Source organism: Myotis myotis, unplaced genomic scaffold (assembly GCF_014108235.1).
Source record: "Myotis myotis isolate mMyoMyo1 unplaced genomic scaffold, mMyoMyo1.p scaffold_m19_p_2, whole genome shotgun sequence".
Taxonomy (NCBI): domain Eukaryota; kingdom Metazoa; phylum Chordata; class Mammalia; order Chiroptera; family Vespertilionidae; genus Myotis; species Myotis myotis.
Genome location: NW_023416324.1, coordinates 104,647,797 through 104,663,769, shown reverse-complemented (window position 1 = coordinate 104,663,769; position 15,973 = coordinate 104,647,797). Strand labels below are relative to the sequence as shown.

Here is a 15,973-nt window from a genome sequence, read left to right as displayed (position 1 = left end):
CCCCCTGCAGAGCTCTCTGTTCATCCATGGAGACTCTGATTTGTCCTGGGGTTTGTAAAAGAATGTGTAACCATGGGTTTGCATGCCATACACCCAACATCCTGCTCCTATGCCTTTCTACTTAGTCTAGGTAGTCTTTCATAACTGATCTTAGAAATAATGCACAGGATTGGTTGCTGCTGCCAACAAGTCAACAATTGGCTTACAAGATGAAACTCATCTGTCGTCTTAAGGGCAAAATGTAAGCAATTCCCCTATAAGGTTTCTCTCTTTATTGCGACCAGCACAGCTAGAGAGTGGATGAGTCCTGAGTAGGGAAAAAAAGAGACAGACACAGAGACAGTAGTGAAAGCTGGGACCAGGCGGGACGCTGCACTCTGATGCAAAGACAGTGACCCAGAGCTGGTGCAGTGCGTTTATTATATACAGCATGATTCCAGGAAGTTTTACTAGAGTTTAAGACAAAGGGGATTATGAAATCATGGTTAAAGATCAAGATGTAATTCTTCATTCTTGTGGCTTCTTTGTAATTGTCACTCCTGGCTGAGCCTGGATAATTGCGTCCGTTCCTTGCGCCTGGCTGAACTTAATGAAACCCACCCCCTGGCACCTGAGCTTAGGGTCAGGCTGACAACATACCTGCCTCTGGCATGGTGTGTTTCCAGGACTTGGCTCTTCCAACGCCATTGGACTCAGCCAACAATCAGCTCATGTGCCTTCCCAGGCACTCTCTACATTCTCCTTTAAACATTTTTATTGATCTTTGTGTGGAAATATTGAAACCTTTTATTAGATTTGCAGATGGCATAATGGTGTGTTGATTGATTGCTATGAGAGCAGCTTAGTGTTGGGCAAAGAACAGTGGTCTGAGTTACTTGACCCCCATAATGACACTGCAGAGGTCACCTTTCTTCTCCTGTTTCCCCTTTTGTAAAATGAGTATCACAATATACCACTTGAGTCTGCAATTAGAATCTATTGCAATAATGGGTGTTACAGCCTGTTAAAGTGCTCATTGGTATACACCTGGAAGCCAGTGGTAGTTTTATGTCTTCCTTGGAACACTGTGAGGTAGGCATATGTTCTACTCTTTTGTCTTAGTCTGCTCAGGTTGCCATAACAAATACAACAGACTGTATAGCTTAAAAAACAGAAAATTATTTCTTACAGTTATGGAGGCTAGAAATCCAAGATCAAGGTCTTGCAAAGTTTGGTTCCAGGTAATGGCTTTGTTTCTGCCTTGCACCTTGCACTTGTAAGAAAAGGCACAAGATTCTCTCTCTTTACCAGGTGAGGGCACAGTGAGAAAGAGAACTCTGGTGTCTCTTCTTAAAATTACACTAACCTTATTGAATCAGGGCTCTGCCCTTAGGACCTCATTTAAACTGAATTACTTCTGAAGAGTCCTATCTCCAAATACAATCACATTGAGGGATAGAGCTTCAATATATGAATTTTCTGGGGAACAAACATTCAGTCTATAACATCTGTATTTCTGGAAACTTGACCCAGAAAGGGCTGGTAGTCATGTCAACAAGTCCAAACCTGGGCATAGGGGAGCAGTGTCTATTTTTACTACACCAGGGGAATCTAGAGAGGTCTGACTCAGGAGGGCCAACCTGACTACTAGACTAATAATAAAATTAACATAGATCAGGATCTGGAGGGTAGAGGTGGAGTTGGAGAGACTGTGTTGTGTGGCTATGGGATGTACTAATAGAGCCAAGGAAAAGAGAAATCAGGAATACTTGTGAGCCATGAGCTTGAGCTTCTAGGCAACAGTTTTTGAATGTCAATAAATTTAAAGCTTCTGAAAAAATGGTTGTAGTTGATGGTCTGCTGTTGGCCTTTTTAATGACCTACCACTAATCACATTAGTGCAGAGTCTCTTCCAAGATATTAAGAATGAAGTCAGAATTGTCAAAGATGTGATATATCCAGCAAGAACCAAGGGAGTTGCCTATGCAACATTCAAAGAAAAAAAAAGTTGTAGAGAATGTCATCAGAAAAAAGAAACACTGTTTAGCAGAGAAGGTTAGATCCATTCAACTCAGTCTATCATTTTAGTGTAGTGAAAAGGTCTTGAGTTCCATAAATGCTATTTTTTTTTTCAGGAAGGCAAGAGAGATTTTTATATTTTTATTGATTTCAGAAAGGAAGAGGGAGACGGAGAAACATCAATGATGAGAGAGAATCATTGATTGGCTACCTCCTGCACGCTGCCCTACTGGGGATCCAGCTCACAACAAGGGCATGTGCCCTGACTTGAAATAGAACTTCCTGGTTCATAGGTTGATGCTTAACCACTGAGCCACGCTGGCCAGGCTGTAAATGCTATTTTTGATCTCTCTTTTTAGTGGTCAAGTCCTTCTGGAAAGTCTGGTGAGGTACCTAGAAAGGAAAATTCCAAGTTTATGCTTCAGTCCTTTGGAACAAAATTGAAGAATCTCTGTTCAAGGATCATTTCTGGCTATCAAGAGGCTCAAAGGATCTTTGCTATTAACATAAGTTATATTTTTAGGAAAAAAAACACAGGAATTTTATCGTGAGGGGAAAAGTGGAGTAAAGAGAGCCCCAAAAGGAGTTTACAGAGAAGTAGTAACTCTTTGGAGTCACCCAGGTCCTCAGTACCCCAGACTGCTTGACATGTACTAATAGAGCCAAGGAAAAGAGAGACACATGTTTTTCTTTACCTGAAAAAGATCAGCTTTTAGGAAAGCACATTGGAAAGATTTCATGTGCTATGTCAGGAGAGAGTGGATGGTGAAATTACCACAATTTGCATAAAATGCTCAAGATGGTTTGCAGCCAAACAATGAAAAATGTGTAAAAGATTTCATTGAGAAACACTCACATGTTCCTCACTTTGAGCTTAGAAAAGAGAGGTTAGATTTGGAAGGAAAGGAACAGAGAAAAGAAAGAAATATTAAGTTGGCATGTGAACAACTAAGTTCGGGCCATCAGGTTCTGATTAATTTTTATAAGACACGCATTGACATGGGATCTTCTTCTGATGTTTACTTATTTAAAAATGAAGTCATGAAATTAATAATACAAACAGTTAGGTGATAGAATCTCAGCAACAGTGATGATAATGGGTGCTGACACTAGGTTTATGCACTTCATGTCATTTAATCTTTACAACCATCCTTCATTGCAGGCATTGCAATCCTCATGTCATAGGGGAAGGAGCTAGAATTTGGAGAGGTTAAAATGTCTGAGATTATCTAGTTGACAAGGAATAGGGCTCAGGTTAAACCTGGTCTATGTGACTATAACGATAATATCTAAGGTAAAAAACTTAGAAAAAAGCTCACTAAACTTTGAAGAAATATCACTTTCTCTCCAACCCCAAATTCTTAGAAAAAGAAGTAGCTTTAATTGTAATATGTGAGAGGTTTAGATGATGGTGATTGATTATGCCATTGTTAATATCTTAGCATTTACAAAGTTTCCATTTACTCTAAATAGAATAGGAATCCTGGCAAGCCCTGGCCAGATAGCTCAGTTTGTTTAGAGCATTGTTCAGATACATGAAGAATGCATATTTGGCTGTTTCCAAATCTTAGCTATTCTAAATTACACTGACATGAACATAGGGGTGCATGTATTCTTTCTGATGGGTGTTTCTGAGTTCTTGGGATATATTCCTAGAAGTGGAATCACTGGGTCAAATGGTATTTCCATTTTTAATTTTTTGAGGAAACTCCAAACTGTTTTCCACTAAGTGCCCATCAGCGGATGAATGGATTAAAAAGCTGTGGTACATCTATACAATGGAATACTATGCAGCTGTAAAAAAGAAGAACTCCTATCATTTGCAACAGCATGGATGGAACTAGAGAGCATTATACTAAGTGAAGTAAGCCAGTCAGAGAAAAATAAATATCCCATGATCTCACTCATATGTGGAATCTAATGAACAACATAAACTAATGAACAAAAATAGACCCAGGGACATGGAGATATTGATCAGACTGTCAAGCCTCAGAGGGAATGTCAGGGAGGGTTGAGGGAGAAAAACATCAACCAATGAACTCATGTGCATATGTGCATAACCCATGGACGGTGGTGAGAGCTTGGGGGAAAGGGAGGTTGGAGAAGGCAATGGGGGGGAAAGGGACATATGTAATACTTTTAACAATAAAGATTTATTTTTAAAAAAAGATTGCAGATTTGATCCCCAGTCAGGGTACATACAGGAATCAACCATTGAATGCATGAATGGATGGAGCAAGTCAATGTCTTTCTGTCTCTCAAACACACTCTCTCTCACTAAAAATCAAACCAAGAAAAATAAAGAAAAGAAGAATACTGCCAAAGTCATTTGGGAAGCTACTTTCTCTCCCTTTCCCCCCTCCCAAAATCAATCAATCAATAATTTTTTTTAAAGACTGCTGGCAAAAATCACTTGACAAGTTACTTGGTAAGTATTATTATTTGACTACTAGTAAATCCCATTGCTACAAGACTACTAGACGTATGGAACAATTTCATCTAGCCTAACTGCTTACATAAAATGTTGGTTCTCCTGTTATAATTATAAAGATAGTGTAGCATCTTCTTCCCCCTTTATTTATTTACTAGAGGCCCGGTGCACAAAATTTGTGCACAAGAAGGGGGGGTGGTCCCTCAGCCCTGGTCTGCAACCTCTCCAATCTGGGACCCCTCGGGGGATGTTCAACTGCTAGTTTAGCCCTGATCCTGCAGTTGGACATCCCTCTCACAATACAGGACCGCTGGCTCCTAACCGCTCACCTGCCTGCCTGCCTGATCGCCCTTAACCACTCTGCTTGCCTGCCTGATCGCCCATAACCTCCCTCCCCTGCTGACCTGATCGCTCCTAACCACCTTCCCCTGCTGGCCTAATCGCCCCTAACTGCTCCCTTGCTGGCCTGATTGTCCCTAACTGCCACTACCTCGGCCCCCACTGTGGCTCTGTCTGGAAGGAGTCCTGGACAGCCAGAAGATGTCTGGCCGACCCGGTCTAAATAGCATATTACCCTTTTATTAGTACAGGTTTATTTATTTATTTATTTATTTATTTATTTATTTATTTATTTACTAGTGGCTTGGTGTATGGAATTCGTGCATGGGGGGTTGTCCCTCTCAGCCAAGCCTGCACCCTCTCCAATCTGGGACCCCTAAGGGGATGTCGACTGCTCACCCCCAATTGGCCCCCCCACCGGCCTGATCACCCCCAACTGCCCTCCCCTCCTGGCCTAATTGCCCCTAACTGCCTCTGCCTTGGCCCCGCACCATGGCTTTGTCCGGAAGGACATCTGGAAGGTCTCCCAGAAGGTCTCCCGGTCTAATTAGCATACTACCCTTTTATTAGTATAGATTTATGTCTAAAGTTTTACATAGGTCTCATTCCCCGATTGACCCCCCCCGCCCCCCCCCAACTATTTCCACCCCAGGTAAGCCCCACCGCCCCAGTGTCTGTATCCATTGGTTATGCTAATATGCATGCATGCAAGTCCTTTGGTTGCTCTCTACCCCTTATCTCCCCTGCCATTTGTCACTGGATCTATTTTTGTTCATCAAATTATGTTGATCATTATATCCCACATATGAGTGACATCATGTAATATTTATCTTTCTCCAACTGCCTTATTTCACATAGCATAATTCTCTCCAGTTCCATCCATGCTGTTGCAAATGGTAAAAGTTGCTTCTTTTTTATAGCGGCGTAGTATTCCATTATGTATTAGTAGGTGTACCACAACTTTTTAATCCATTCATCTGCTGATGGGAACTTAGGTTGTTTCCAAATCTTAGCTATGGTAAATTGTGCTGCTATAACCATAGTAGTGCATATATCCTTTCTGATTGGTGTTTTTGATTTCTTGGGATAGAGTCCTAGAATTGGGATCACTGCATCAAATGGGAGTTCCATTTTTAACTTTTTGAGGAAAATCCATACTGTCTTCCACAGTGGCTGCATCAGTTTGCATTCCCACCAGCAGTGCAGGAGGGTCCCTTTTTCTCCACATCCTCGCCAACACTTGTCATTTGTTGATTTGTTGATGATAGCCATTCTGACAGGTGTGAGATGGTGTTTAATTGTTCTTTTGATTTGTATCTTTCAGATGATTAGTGACTTTGAGCATGTTTTCATATGTCTCTTGGCCTTTGTATGTCCTCTTTCGAAAGTGTCTACTTAGGTCCTTTGCTCATTTTTTTATTGGATCATTTATCTTCCTTTTGTTAAGTTGTATGAGTTCTCTATAAATTTTGGAGATTAAACCCTTATCTGAAATAGCATTGGAAAATATGTTCTCCCATGCAGTGGGATTTCTTGTTGTTTTGTTGATGGTTTCTTTTGCTGTGCAGAAGCTTTTTATTTTGATGTAGTCCCATTTGTTCATTTTCTTCTTAGTTTCCATTGCCTTAGGATCTGTGTCGGTAAAGATACTGCTACAACATATGTCTGCAATTTTGATGCCTATGGAGCATTGTAGGATTTTTCTGGTTTCTTGACTTACATTTAAGTCCTTTAGCCATTTTGAGTTTGCTGTTGTGTATGGTGTAAGTTGGTGATCTTGTTTCATTTTTTTTTGCATGTATCTGACTAAATTCCCCAGCACCATTTATTGAAGACACTATTTTGACTCCATTGTATGCTCTTGCCTCCTTTGTCAGATATTAATTGAGCATAATGGCTTGGGTCGATGTCTGGGTTATCTGTTCTCTTCCATTGATCTATATGTGTGTTCTTGTGCTGGTACAATGCAGTTTTGAGAACCGTGGCTTGGTAGTGTAGCTTTATGTCTGGTATGATGATCCCTCCAACTTTGTTCTTCTTTCTCAGGATTGCTGTGGCTATTCATTTTTTTTTTAAATTCCAAATGAATTTTTGGAGAGTTTGTTCTAGATCTTTGAAATATGCTGTTGGTATTTTAATGGGGATTGCATTGAATCTGTAGATTGCTTTGGGTAGTATGAACATTTTAATGATATTGAGTCTACCAATCCATGAACATAATATGTTCTTCCATTTGTTTATATCTTACTGTATCTCTTTTTTCAATGTCCTGTAGTTTTATGAGTACAGGTTTTCTACCTCCTTAGTTAAGTTTATTCCTAAGTATCTTAATTTTTTTGTTGTTGCAATGGTAAATGGGATTGTTTTTTAGTTTCTCTTTCTGTGAGTTCATTATTGGTGTATAAAAAGGCCATTGATTTCTGGGTGTTGATTTTGTATCCTGCTACATTGATGAATCCATTTATTAGGTCTAGTAGTTTTTTGATTGAATCTTTGGGTTTTTCTATGTACAGTATCATGGAATCTGCGAATAAGGACAGTTTTACTTCTTCCTTTCCAATTTGGATGCCTTTTGTTTCTTCTTGTCTGATCGCTATGGCTGGCTGGCACTTCCAGTACAATATCGAACAGAAGTGGTGAAAGTGGGCATCCCTGTCTTGTTCCCATTCTAGGGGAAATGAGTTTTGTTTTTGCCCATTGAGTATTATGTTGGCTGTAGGTTTGTCATATATGGCTTTTTTTATGCTGAGGTATGATCCCTCTATTTCTACTGTGCTGAGAGTTTTTATCAAGAAAGAGTGTTGGATTTTGTTAAATTATTTTTCTGCATCAATTGATCTGATTAAGTGATTTTTGTCTCTCTATTTGTTTATGTGATGTATCACATTTATTGATTTGTGGATATTGTACCATCCTTGCATCCCCAGAATAAATCCCACTTGGTCATGTTATATGATCTTTCTTATGTAATGCTGGATCGGATTTGCTAGAATTTTGTTGTGCATTTTAGAGTCTATGTTCATCAAGGATATTGGCTTGTAGTTCCCTTTTTTGTGGTGTCTTTATCTGCTTTTGGGATTAGGGTAATGCTGGTTTTATAGAAAGAGCTTGGAAGTGTGCCTTCCTCTTGAATTTTTTGGAATAGTCTAAGGAGAATAGGTTTTTGTTCTTCTTTGAATGCTTGGTAGAACTCCCCTTTAAAGTCATCCGGACCAGGGCTTTTGTTTCCTGGAAGATTTTTGATCACTGCTGTAATTTCTTCAGTGGTTATTGGCCTATTCAGTTTTCTTGATTCTTCCTGATTGAATTTTGGGAGCTTGTATTTTTTCTAAGAATATGTCCATTTCGTCTAGGTTGTCCATTTTGTTGGAATAGAGTTGTTCATAGTATTTTTTTTCATAATCCTTTGTATTTCTGTGGGATCTGTTGTTACTTCATCTCTTTCATTTCTGATTTTGTTTATTTGGGTCCTCTCTCTTTGCTTCTTGGTGAGCCTGGCTAGAGGTTCATCATTCTTGTTTATCCTTTCAGAGAACCAGGTCTTGGTTTTGTTGATCTTTTGTATTGTATTTTGGTCTCTATATTGTTTATTTCCATTTTGATGTTTATTATTTCCTTCCTTCTGCTTATGCTGAGCTTTTTTTGTTGCTCTCTTTCTAACTCTTTGAGTTGTAGGGTTAGATAATTTATTACCATTTTTTCTTGTTTGTTTTTTTAACTTCTGTATTTTTATTTAAAAACTTTCATTAATCTCAGTTTTAAGCAAAAGCATGTGTCTGTTCATTTGATATGCAATATTTAAAGGAGCATCCTCTGACCTGAAATTTTGGTCAAATTTTTTATAAATATATGAAAAAATAAGCCCTAGCTGGTTTGTCTCAGTGGATAGAGCATCAGCTTGTGGACTGAAGGATCCCAGGTTTGATTCTAGTCAAGGGTACATGCCTGGTTTGGGCTCGATCCCCAGTAGGAGATGTGCAATAGGCAGCCAACCAATGAGTCTCTCTCATCATTGATGTCTCCATCTCTTTCCCTCTCCCTTCCTCTCTGAAATCAACAAAGATATATTTTTTAAAAATTTAAGTGTTCTATGCAAAGCCAAAGAAACTTAAAGCAAAAAGGATATGTTCACTATAGAAACTAAGTAACATCTTATTATTTAAAAGTATATGTTTATTGTAGATCATTTGAAAAACACAAAGCTAAAAAATTTTTCTAGAGAAACTCAGTTAATATCACAGTATATTTTCTTACTAATTTTTTTCTAATTTTAACTAATAGTACAAGAGCATTTTTCTGTGTCACTAAATATCCTAAATTATTACTTTGAAATGTGGTTGCATATATCACCAGCCCATAATAAATTTACTATAATAATGTTTCAGTTTCTAATTATAACTATGTTACCAATTTATTACTATGAATAATGAACTTATGCACACATTTTAATACATTCCTGATTATTCCATTAAAGTAAATCCCTTTAAGTAGACTTGCTGGGTCAGAAGGCATAAACCTTTAAAGTTATTTTTTTAAAATTATTTTTATTGATTTCAGAGAGGAAGGGAGTGGGAGAGATAGAAACATCAATGATGAGAGAGAACCATCGATTGGCTGCCTCCTGCAGACCCCACATTGGGGATTGAGCACGCAACCCCGGCATGTGCCCTTGACCAGAATCAAACCAGGGACCCTTCAGTCCACAGGCCAATGCTTTATCCATTGAGCCAAACCAGCCAGGGCTAAAGTTATTTTTATACAAAGAATAACTGACCTATAAAACACTGTTCAACTATATGTCCCAATCAGTAGTAAGAGAGTTCCTGCTTTCCTGCACTCTCAGTATGAGACATCATTATGAAAAAATTAGCCAACACAGACAGGCAATGAGTACTAAATCCTTTAAACTTATAGTTCTATGTTTATTAGTGAGTATAAAACATTTTTGCATTTTTATTGGCCACTTGAACTCTTTGCCCACTTTTCTACTGAAATGTACATTGGTTTGTAAAAATTCTTTTTAAATTAGGGATACTAACTCTAACTGCACTATCCAAAAGAGTAGTCACTGTTTATTGAGCACTTGAAATGAGGCTACTCTGAACTAAGATGTGTTGTAAGTGTAAGATATGCACTGGACCTCAACAATTTAGTACAAAAAGATAATATAGCCCTAGCTGGTTTGATTCAGTTGATAGAGTGTTGGCCTGCGGATTGAAGGGTCTCCAGTTCAATTCCCGTCAAGGGCACATGCCTGGGTTGTGGGCTCGGTCCCCAGTAAGGGGTGTGCAGAAGGTGGCCAATCAATGATTCCCTCTCATCATTGATGTTTCTATCTCTCTCTTCCTCTCTGAAATCAATGAAAATATTTTTTAAAAAAGATAATGTAAAATATCTCAATAATTTTTATATTGATTACATGTTGAAATATTTTGAATATACTGGATAAAATAAAGTTAATTTCATCTCTTTATTTTTTTAAAATATGGCTATCAGATAACTGAAAATTACATACATGACTCACATATTTCTTTTGGACAGTACAGCTCTAGAATACTGTTTTCCTTTTCACCTTTAAATATATTCCAGGTTAGTTTGACAAACAGAGATTTCTCACTTTAAGTATGCAAATGAAGCAATTGTTTCCCTCAAGGTTTCATCCTCTCCTTACTCTTCATACGTTTTTCCCAACCCCATATTCTCCCACACAAGAATTTTATAAGCATAGACTAAACTTTATTTCTTGACAAAAAAGCATGTTTTTAGAATTTTTTCCCAAAAGTTCTTCAAATACTGTTTTCTTCTTACACTTAAACAGTACTCTTTTTCTAAATGATTTTTAAATTTTGCCATAATTATGGTAGCTCTTTTAAAACAGTTTCAGTACTGAAACTAAATTTTCACAAACAATGTTATTTTTAAAATCCATTAAGTGTTAAGTGTGAAAACACATTTTAATTTTTTAGTAATAAACATTCCAAAGAACTCTGCCAAATCATTCTGACTGGTGAGATAAGAAATTATTATTTATGGTTCCCAGATAATAAGAGAACATAATTTTTGACATGACAGTTACAGAGAATAAGATTACATATTACACTATTTCAACTCCAATATTTAAAGGGCAGTTTATCCTAAATTCAACAGCCACTACAGCTAATTTAAATGCAAAGTACAGAAATTATGTGGTCAATAGAACCAAAGCTACAAAGTTTACTTGGGTATTTTTTGTTGTTGTTCATCCTCACCCGGGGATATTTTTCCATTAACTTTTATACAGTGGAAGGGAGAAGGAGAGGCAGAAAGAGAAACATCAATGTGAGAATGACACATGGATTGGTTGCCTCCTGCAGGGGCCTGGTGGGGACTGAGCTTGCAACTGAGGCATGTGCCCTTGACTGGAATCCAACCTAGGACACTTCAGTCTGCTGGCCGACACTCTGTCCACTGAGCCAAACCTGCTCGGGCTTATTTGGGTATTTTAAAGTGAGTATAACCAAATGATTCATTCTGCTCATAAGAGAATCAGGTATATTGCCAATATAAAAAAACTCAACAATTATACTTTCCATCACCGCCAAAAAGCCTCAAGAACATTTCTGAAAATTTAAGAGCCCGCTTTTACATTTATTGCAAATAAAAAATACCAATGTATTATTTGCACAGCATAGGCATTAACAGAGCTTATGTTATATATTTGAATAACTTGACTACAACTTCTATTTTGCGAGGTCACAAACATCCTACAAGTGTTTCAAACATGAATTTTTGAAAACTGTTTCTGCAAATACTCTTTGCATCCTCACGAATCTGGAGGATTAGATTGAGGGTGGGTTTGGTTCAGTCTCCTCCCTCATTGTTTCTATCTCAGTTTTCAAGTGCCACGCTATGGCTGACCAATCTATGGCCAAAAGGGAGGTAAGGTAGTCCTGATTAAAACTTACAAGCTCAAAGCTATTTTGGAAACTATAGGACAATCTGAATTAGAAACGAATGTTGAAGTAGAGGGATAAAAATAACAGCTCCGCTAGATACTTTTTCACCAAAAAGATTGTTCAAAGGAACTGAAGCGTTCGAGAAAATCGACTCGGCTACAACGCAGGTGAGTCAGTGAGCTCAAAGCCCTGGAACTCTGAGGAGTCAGTCACTTCCCACTAGGTGCCTGGGGGGTGCGAGGAGAGGGATTACTGCCGACACAGCTATGTGCACTCAATGCTTTATTAGCTACAAAGTGGACAGCTTCAAGGTGGCGACCCTGTCCGCAAGCTGCTGCGAGCCCTGACCTGTGCTAGTTCCCTTAGGCTCTCCTGTTTTGTAAGTTTTTTTTTTTTTTTTTTTTTTGGTTGTTGCTCTGCTTGGGTATTTTTTCCTACCTTGTCTTCTAGCTCACTAATGTGGTCCTCCACTTCTTCTAGTCTTCTGTTGATGCTTTCTATTGTGTTCTTTATTGCAGCAATATCATTCTTTATTTCTTCTTGGTTCTTCATTTCCTCTTGGTTCTTACACATATTGTTGAATTTGTCTTCCATTCTTTTCAGCATTCTTATGACCATTGCTCTGAATTCTTTCTCTGACAAATTGCTTGCCTCTATTTCCTTTAGTTCCTTTTCTGGTGATTCCTACTTTTCTTTTTTATGGGGGCTGTTTTTTTGTTTCTCCATGTTCACTCCTGTCAGGGTGTCTGGTTATGTAGCTCTCTCTCTCCTGCATTGACTTAAAGGCACAAAATACAACACAACAATACACAACACACAGGGCACAAAACACAAATGTATTCATGATACCAATAACCCCAAATAAAGGTGACCACCAGAGAAAATAGAATTGGGGGAAAGAAAAGAGTACAAAATTGATACTGAGAAAAGGAAAATATGTAGGAGAGAAAAGAGAGAGAAGAAAAAAGGAGGGGGAAATATATGTATAGGGGGATGAAACTCCAAAAAACCAACAACTAATCCAAAAAATGCAAACAACAAATACCCAAACAACAAACACCCAGATGAATATGAAGAGGCAGAGCTTATTTTTAGAAGGTACGGTGAAGAAATTGAATGAATGAGGAAATGGCCATGATTCAGTATAGGGGAGGTAGAAAGAGAATGAGTGTATAAGAAGAAAAGTAAAACACAAAATAAAAAAAAAGAGAAACACAAAATATAAAACTATAAGTAAATTTTTCCCCTTTATTAATTTTTCCCCTTTCTTTATTCCATCTTGTATTCCTCTATTTTTGGAAAAGGAGAATAGAGAATAGATATGCCTGAGTTGGTGATTGAAACTAATTAAGCTATTAGTAGAAGAAGAGAACAAGTGAGGAGAGGAAAAACAGAAGCAAAAAAACAAAACAAAACAAAACAGAAAAAAAGCAAACTGTGAAGAAAAAGAAGAGAGCAGTGTGCATGGACTTGGAGCAGGGGAAGGAAATTAGATATATGAATAAGATAAATTTTTAAGAGGGTGTCAAAAGAAAGGATAGAAAAAAACTAAAGCAGGAACAGGGTCAGAGAAACAGGACCAAAAGGGGAAAAGTGAGGAAGAGAGTTTTGGCATAAAGGAAAAATTGAGATAGAGTAAAATAATGCTAAAGTGAAAATAGAATGTAGGCCACTTATCCAAAAATAAAATTAAATAAAATAAATAAAAAATTAAATAAAATAAAACTTTTTAAAAAGGTTAAATAATAGTAATAATAATGAATTAAAAATAAAAATTTATACTAATAAAAGGGTAATATGCTAATTAGACTGATTAGACCAAACATCTTCAGGACGTCATTTCTGACAAAGCTGGGGGCATGGCCAGCCTGCAAACTGCCTGAGGCTCCTCTCCCAGATTGGCTCCACCCCCCAGCTGGGACCCCCACCCCTATAAGCAGTGTCTTTGGCCTGCAAATCCCACTGCCCCTCACCTAGGACGTCCCCGCCCTCCAGTGGAACCCCCCCCCCCCCACCATAATCCTGGGCCCTCATGGCAGGCCAGCACGCCCCTACCCATGCATCAGGCCTTTATCCTATATAATAAAAGGGTAATATGCAAATTGACCCTAACAGCAGAACAACCATAACTATCACTGGACCAGTCACTATGAGGCACACTGACCACCTCTTGGTTCGTTTTCCTGGCTGGCAGGCTCCAATTGCCTGATGGCCACCTGTAGCAGAGATAGGGCAGGCAAACTGGCAGGAACAGCCAACCTCTCAGTCACTTCCCCCAGCCCTGCCACCCAGCTCTGGTTGCAGCCGGTCTGGCACTGATCACCCAATGGCAAATGGGGAACCGGAGCTGGGTGGCAGGGCTGGCTGCAAAGCAGCTGGGGAATATGGCCCTGATTGCAGGCCAGGCCTAGGAACCATACCCATGCACAAATTTTGTGTACCGGGCCTCTAGTATAATAATAAAAAAAGTAAAATAAAGTGAGAGAAAAATTTAGTTTCTTAAGTAAAAGATAAAAAATAAAAAAGTGAAGTAGTGAAGGTCGTACACTTCAATGGGGCTTTAATGACTCATGGGGGTCTGGTTTAAGACCCCTCTCTACTATTCTTCCTGGAACATCTGTTTCCTTTCAGGTAGTCAGCACAGTGTTGAAGTTCCCTGTGATCCACTGCTCCTCTGTGTCATAAGCCACAACCTTGTTTTCAAGCAGGTAGGAATCACTCTGCTCACTTTGTTTCTCTACTTGCCTTCAGTTGTATTTACACAAGAGTAAATTTCTGACACAACCCCTGGGTGGCATTGTTTCTGGATTAGTTTCTGGGACCATACGGCCCCTCAACCCAGTGTTTAGACTCTTCTTTCCCTGCTGCACTTAATACTGGGTTGGAGGGATGAACTGACCCAGAGCTGGTCCTGCTTGTCTCTCCTTATTATGATCCCCAGTTTCCACAAAAACAACTTCCCCCTGCAGTCTCGGGGAGTGTTTTTAATTGGAAGATCCTATGTCAGGCGTGGGCAAACTTTTTGACTCGAGGGCCACAATGGGTTCTTAAACTGGACTCAGAAGAAGGAGCTGCGGCCGTGTTTCCCGATGTTGCCATGTTAACACTGCTGCTGGTGAAGGAGCAGAGGGGAGAGCAAGAGAATCCTCTGCTCTTTCAGCTCCACGGGCCGGATAGAACAGCCGAACGGGCCAGATCCGGCCCACGGGCCGTAGTTTGCCCATGGCTGTCCTATGTACTGGGCTTAGCAAGCAAAAGCAAGGAAGTAAAAAAAGGCAGCCTGAACTGTGCCAACCCACATATTTCTCTCCCTGGCACTGCAAATCTCAGATAGAACTTCAGGCTGCCTTTCTGGGCACATTCTTCCATGGCTGTGGGCTTAGATGTAGAGCCCCCCTCTGCCAGCAGCCTTGTGGACCCCCTTCCACATTTGAGGACTACACTGATGCAAGGGCCGCAGATTTGGTGGAGCACAGTCTCCCTCTGAAACTCTAGTCTGTGCTGCGTGCATTTCTCCCTCCAGCCTAAATCCCAGATCTCACCTCTCTCCAGGTGATCTCTGACCTTTCCATCCATGGATTGCCTCACCACCTGTGTTTAATTCACCAATTCTGGGTGGGTGTTCTTTGATTCAGCTATTCCTTCTAACTGTTTTGTGAGAAGGTGCAAGACCCGTCTGCATATTTGGCTTCCACTTTGTCTCCCACTGGACAAACTTTTTTGACACCTTTGGCCAGGGAGTCTGGGAGTCTTGGTGTTCATGGGTTTGCAGCTGAGGCAGCTGGTGCCTCGGCGTTGTGGCTGTAGGGTCCCAGGAGGTATCTGCTGTCTCCCCAGTTTAAGGTAAGGCTGGGCTTCTGATTACAGCTGCTCTCCCCTTCAAGATGGTCTGTTCTCTGTGGCACAGCTGGCCACTCTGGGAGAGATTTCACAGGGGAGCCTGGTCTGCCAGTCCCCAACAGTCCTGTGGAATATAACTGTCCCTCACTAACAAATACAGACACTCCCCGCATGCCCACACACTCTCCTTTCACTCTCCCATTCACACAGTATCTTGTAGCTTGCCATCCCGCTGGCCACCATCTTGGATCCTCCCCTTTTATTTTATAACTAGAGGCCCTGTGCACGAAAATTCGTGCAATCAGGGGTGGGGGGGTCCCTCAGACTGACCTGCACCCTCTCATAGTCCAGGACTCCTCGGGGGATGTTCACCTGCCGGCTTAGGCCCACTCCCTGGGGTATAGGGCCTAAGGTGGCAGTCAAACATCCC

The 15,973-nt window shown here is 39.9% G+C and overlaps 1 pseudogene; it reads left to right on the top strand.

Annotated features, from left to right (window-relative positions):
- Positions 1-209: 209 nt before the first annotated feature.
- LOC118675622 lies at positions 210-3,069 on the top strand (annotated as a pseudogene).
- The last annotated feature ends 12,904 nt before the right edge of the window (positions 3,070-15,973 follow it).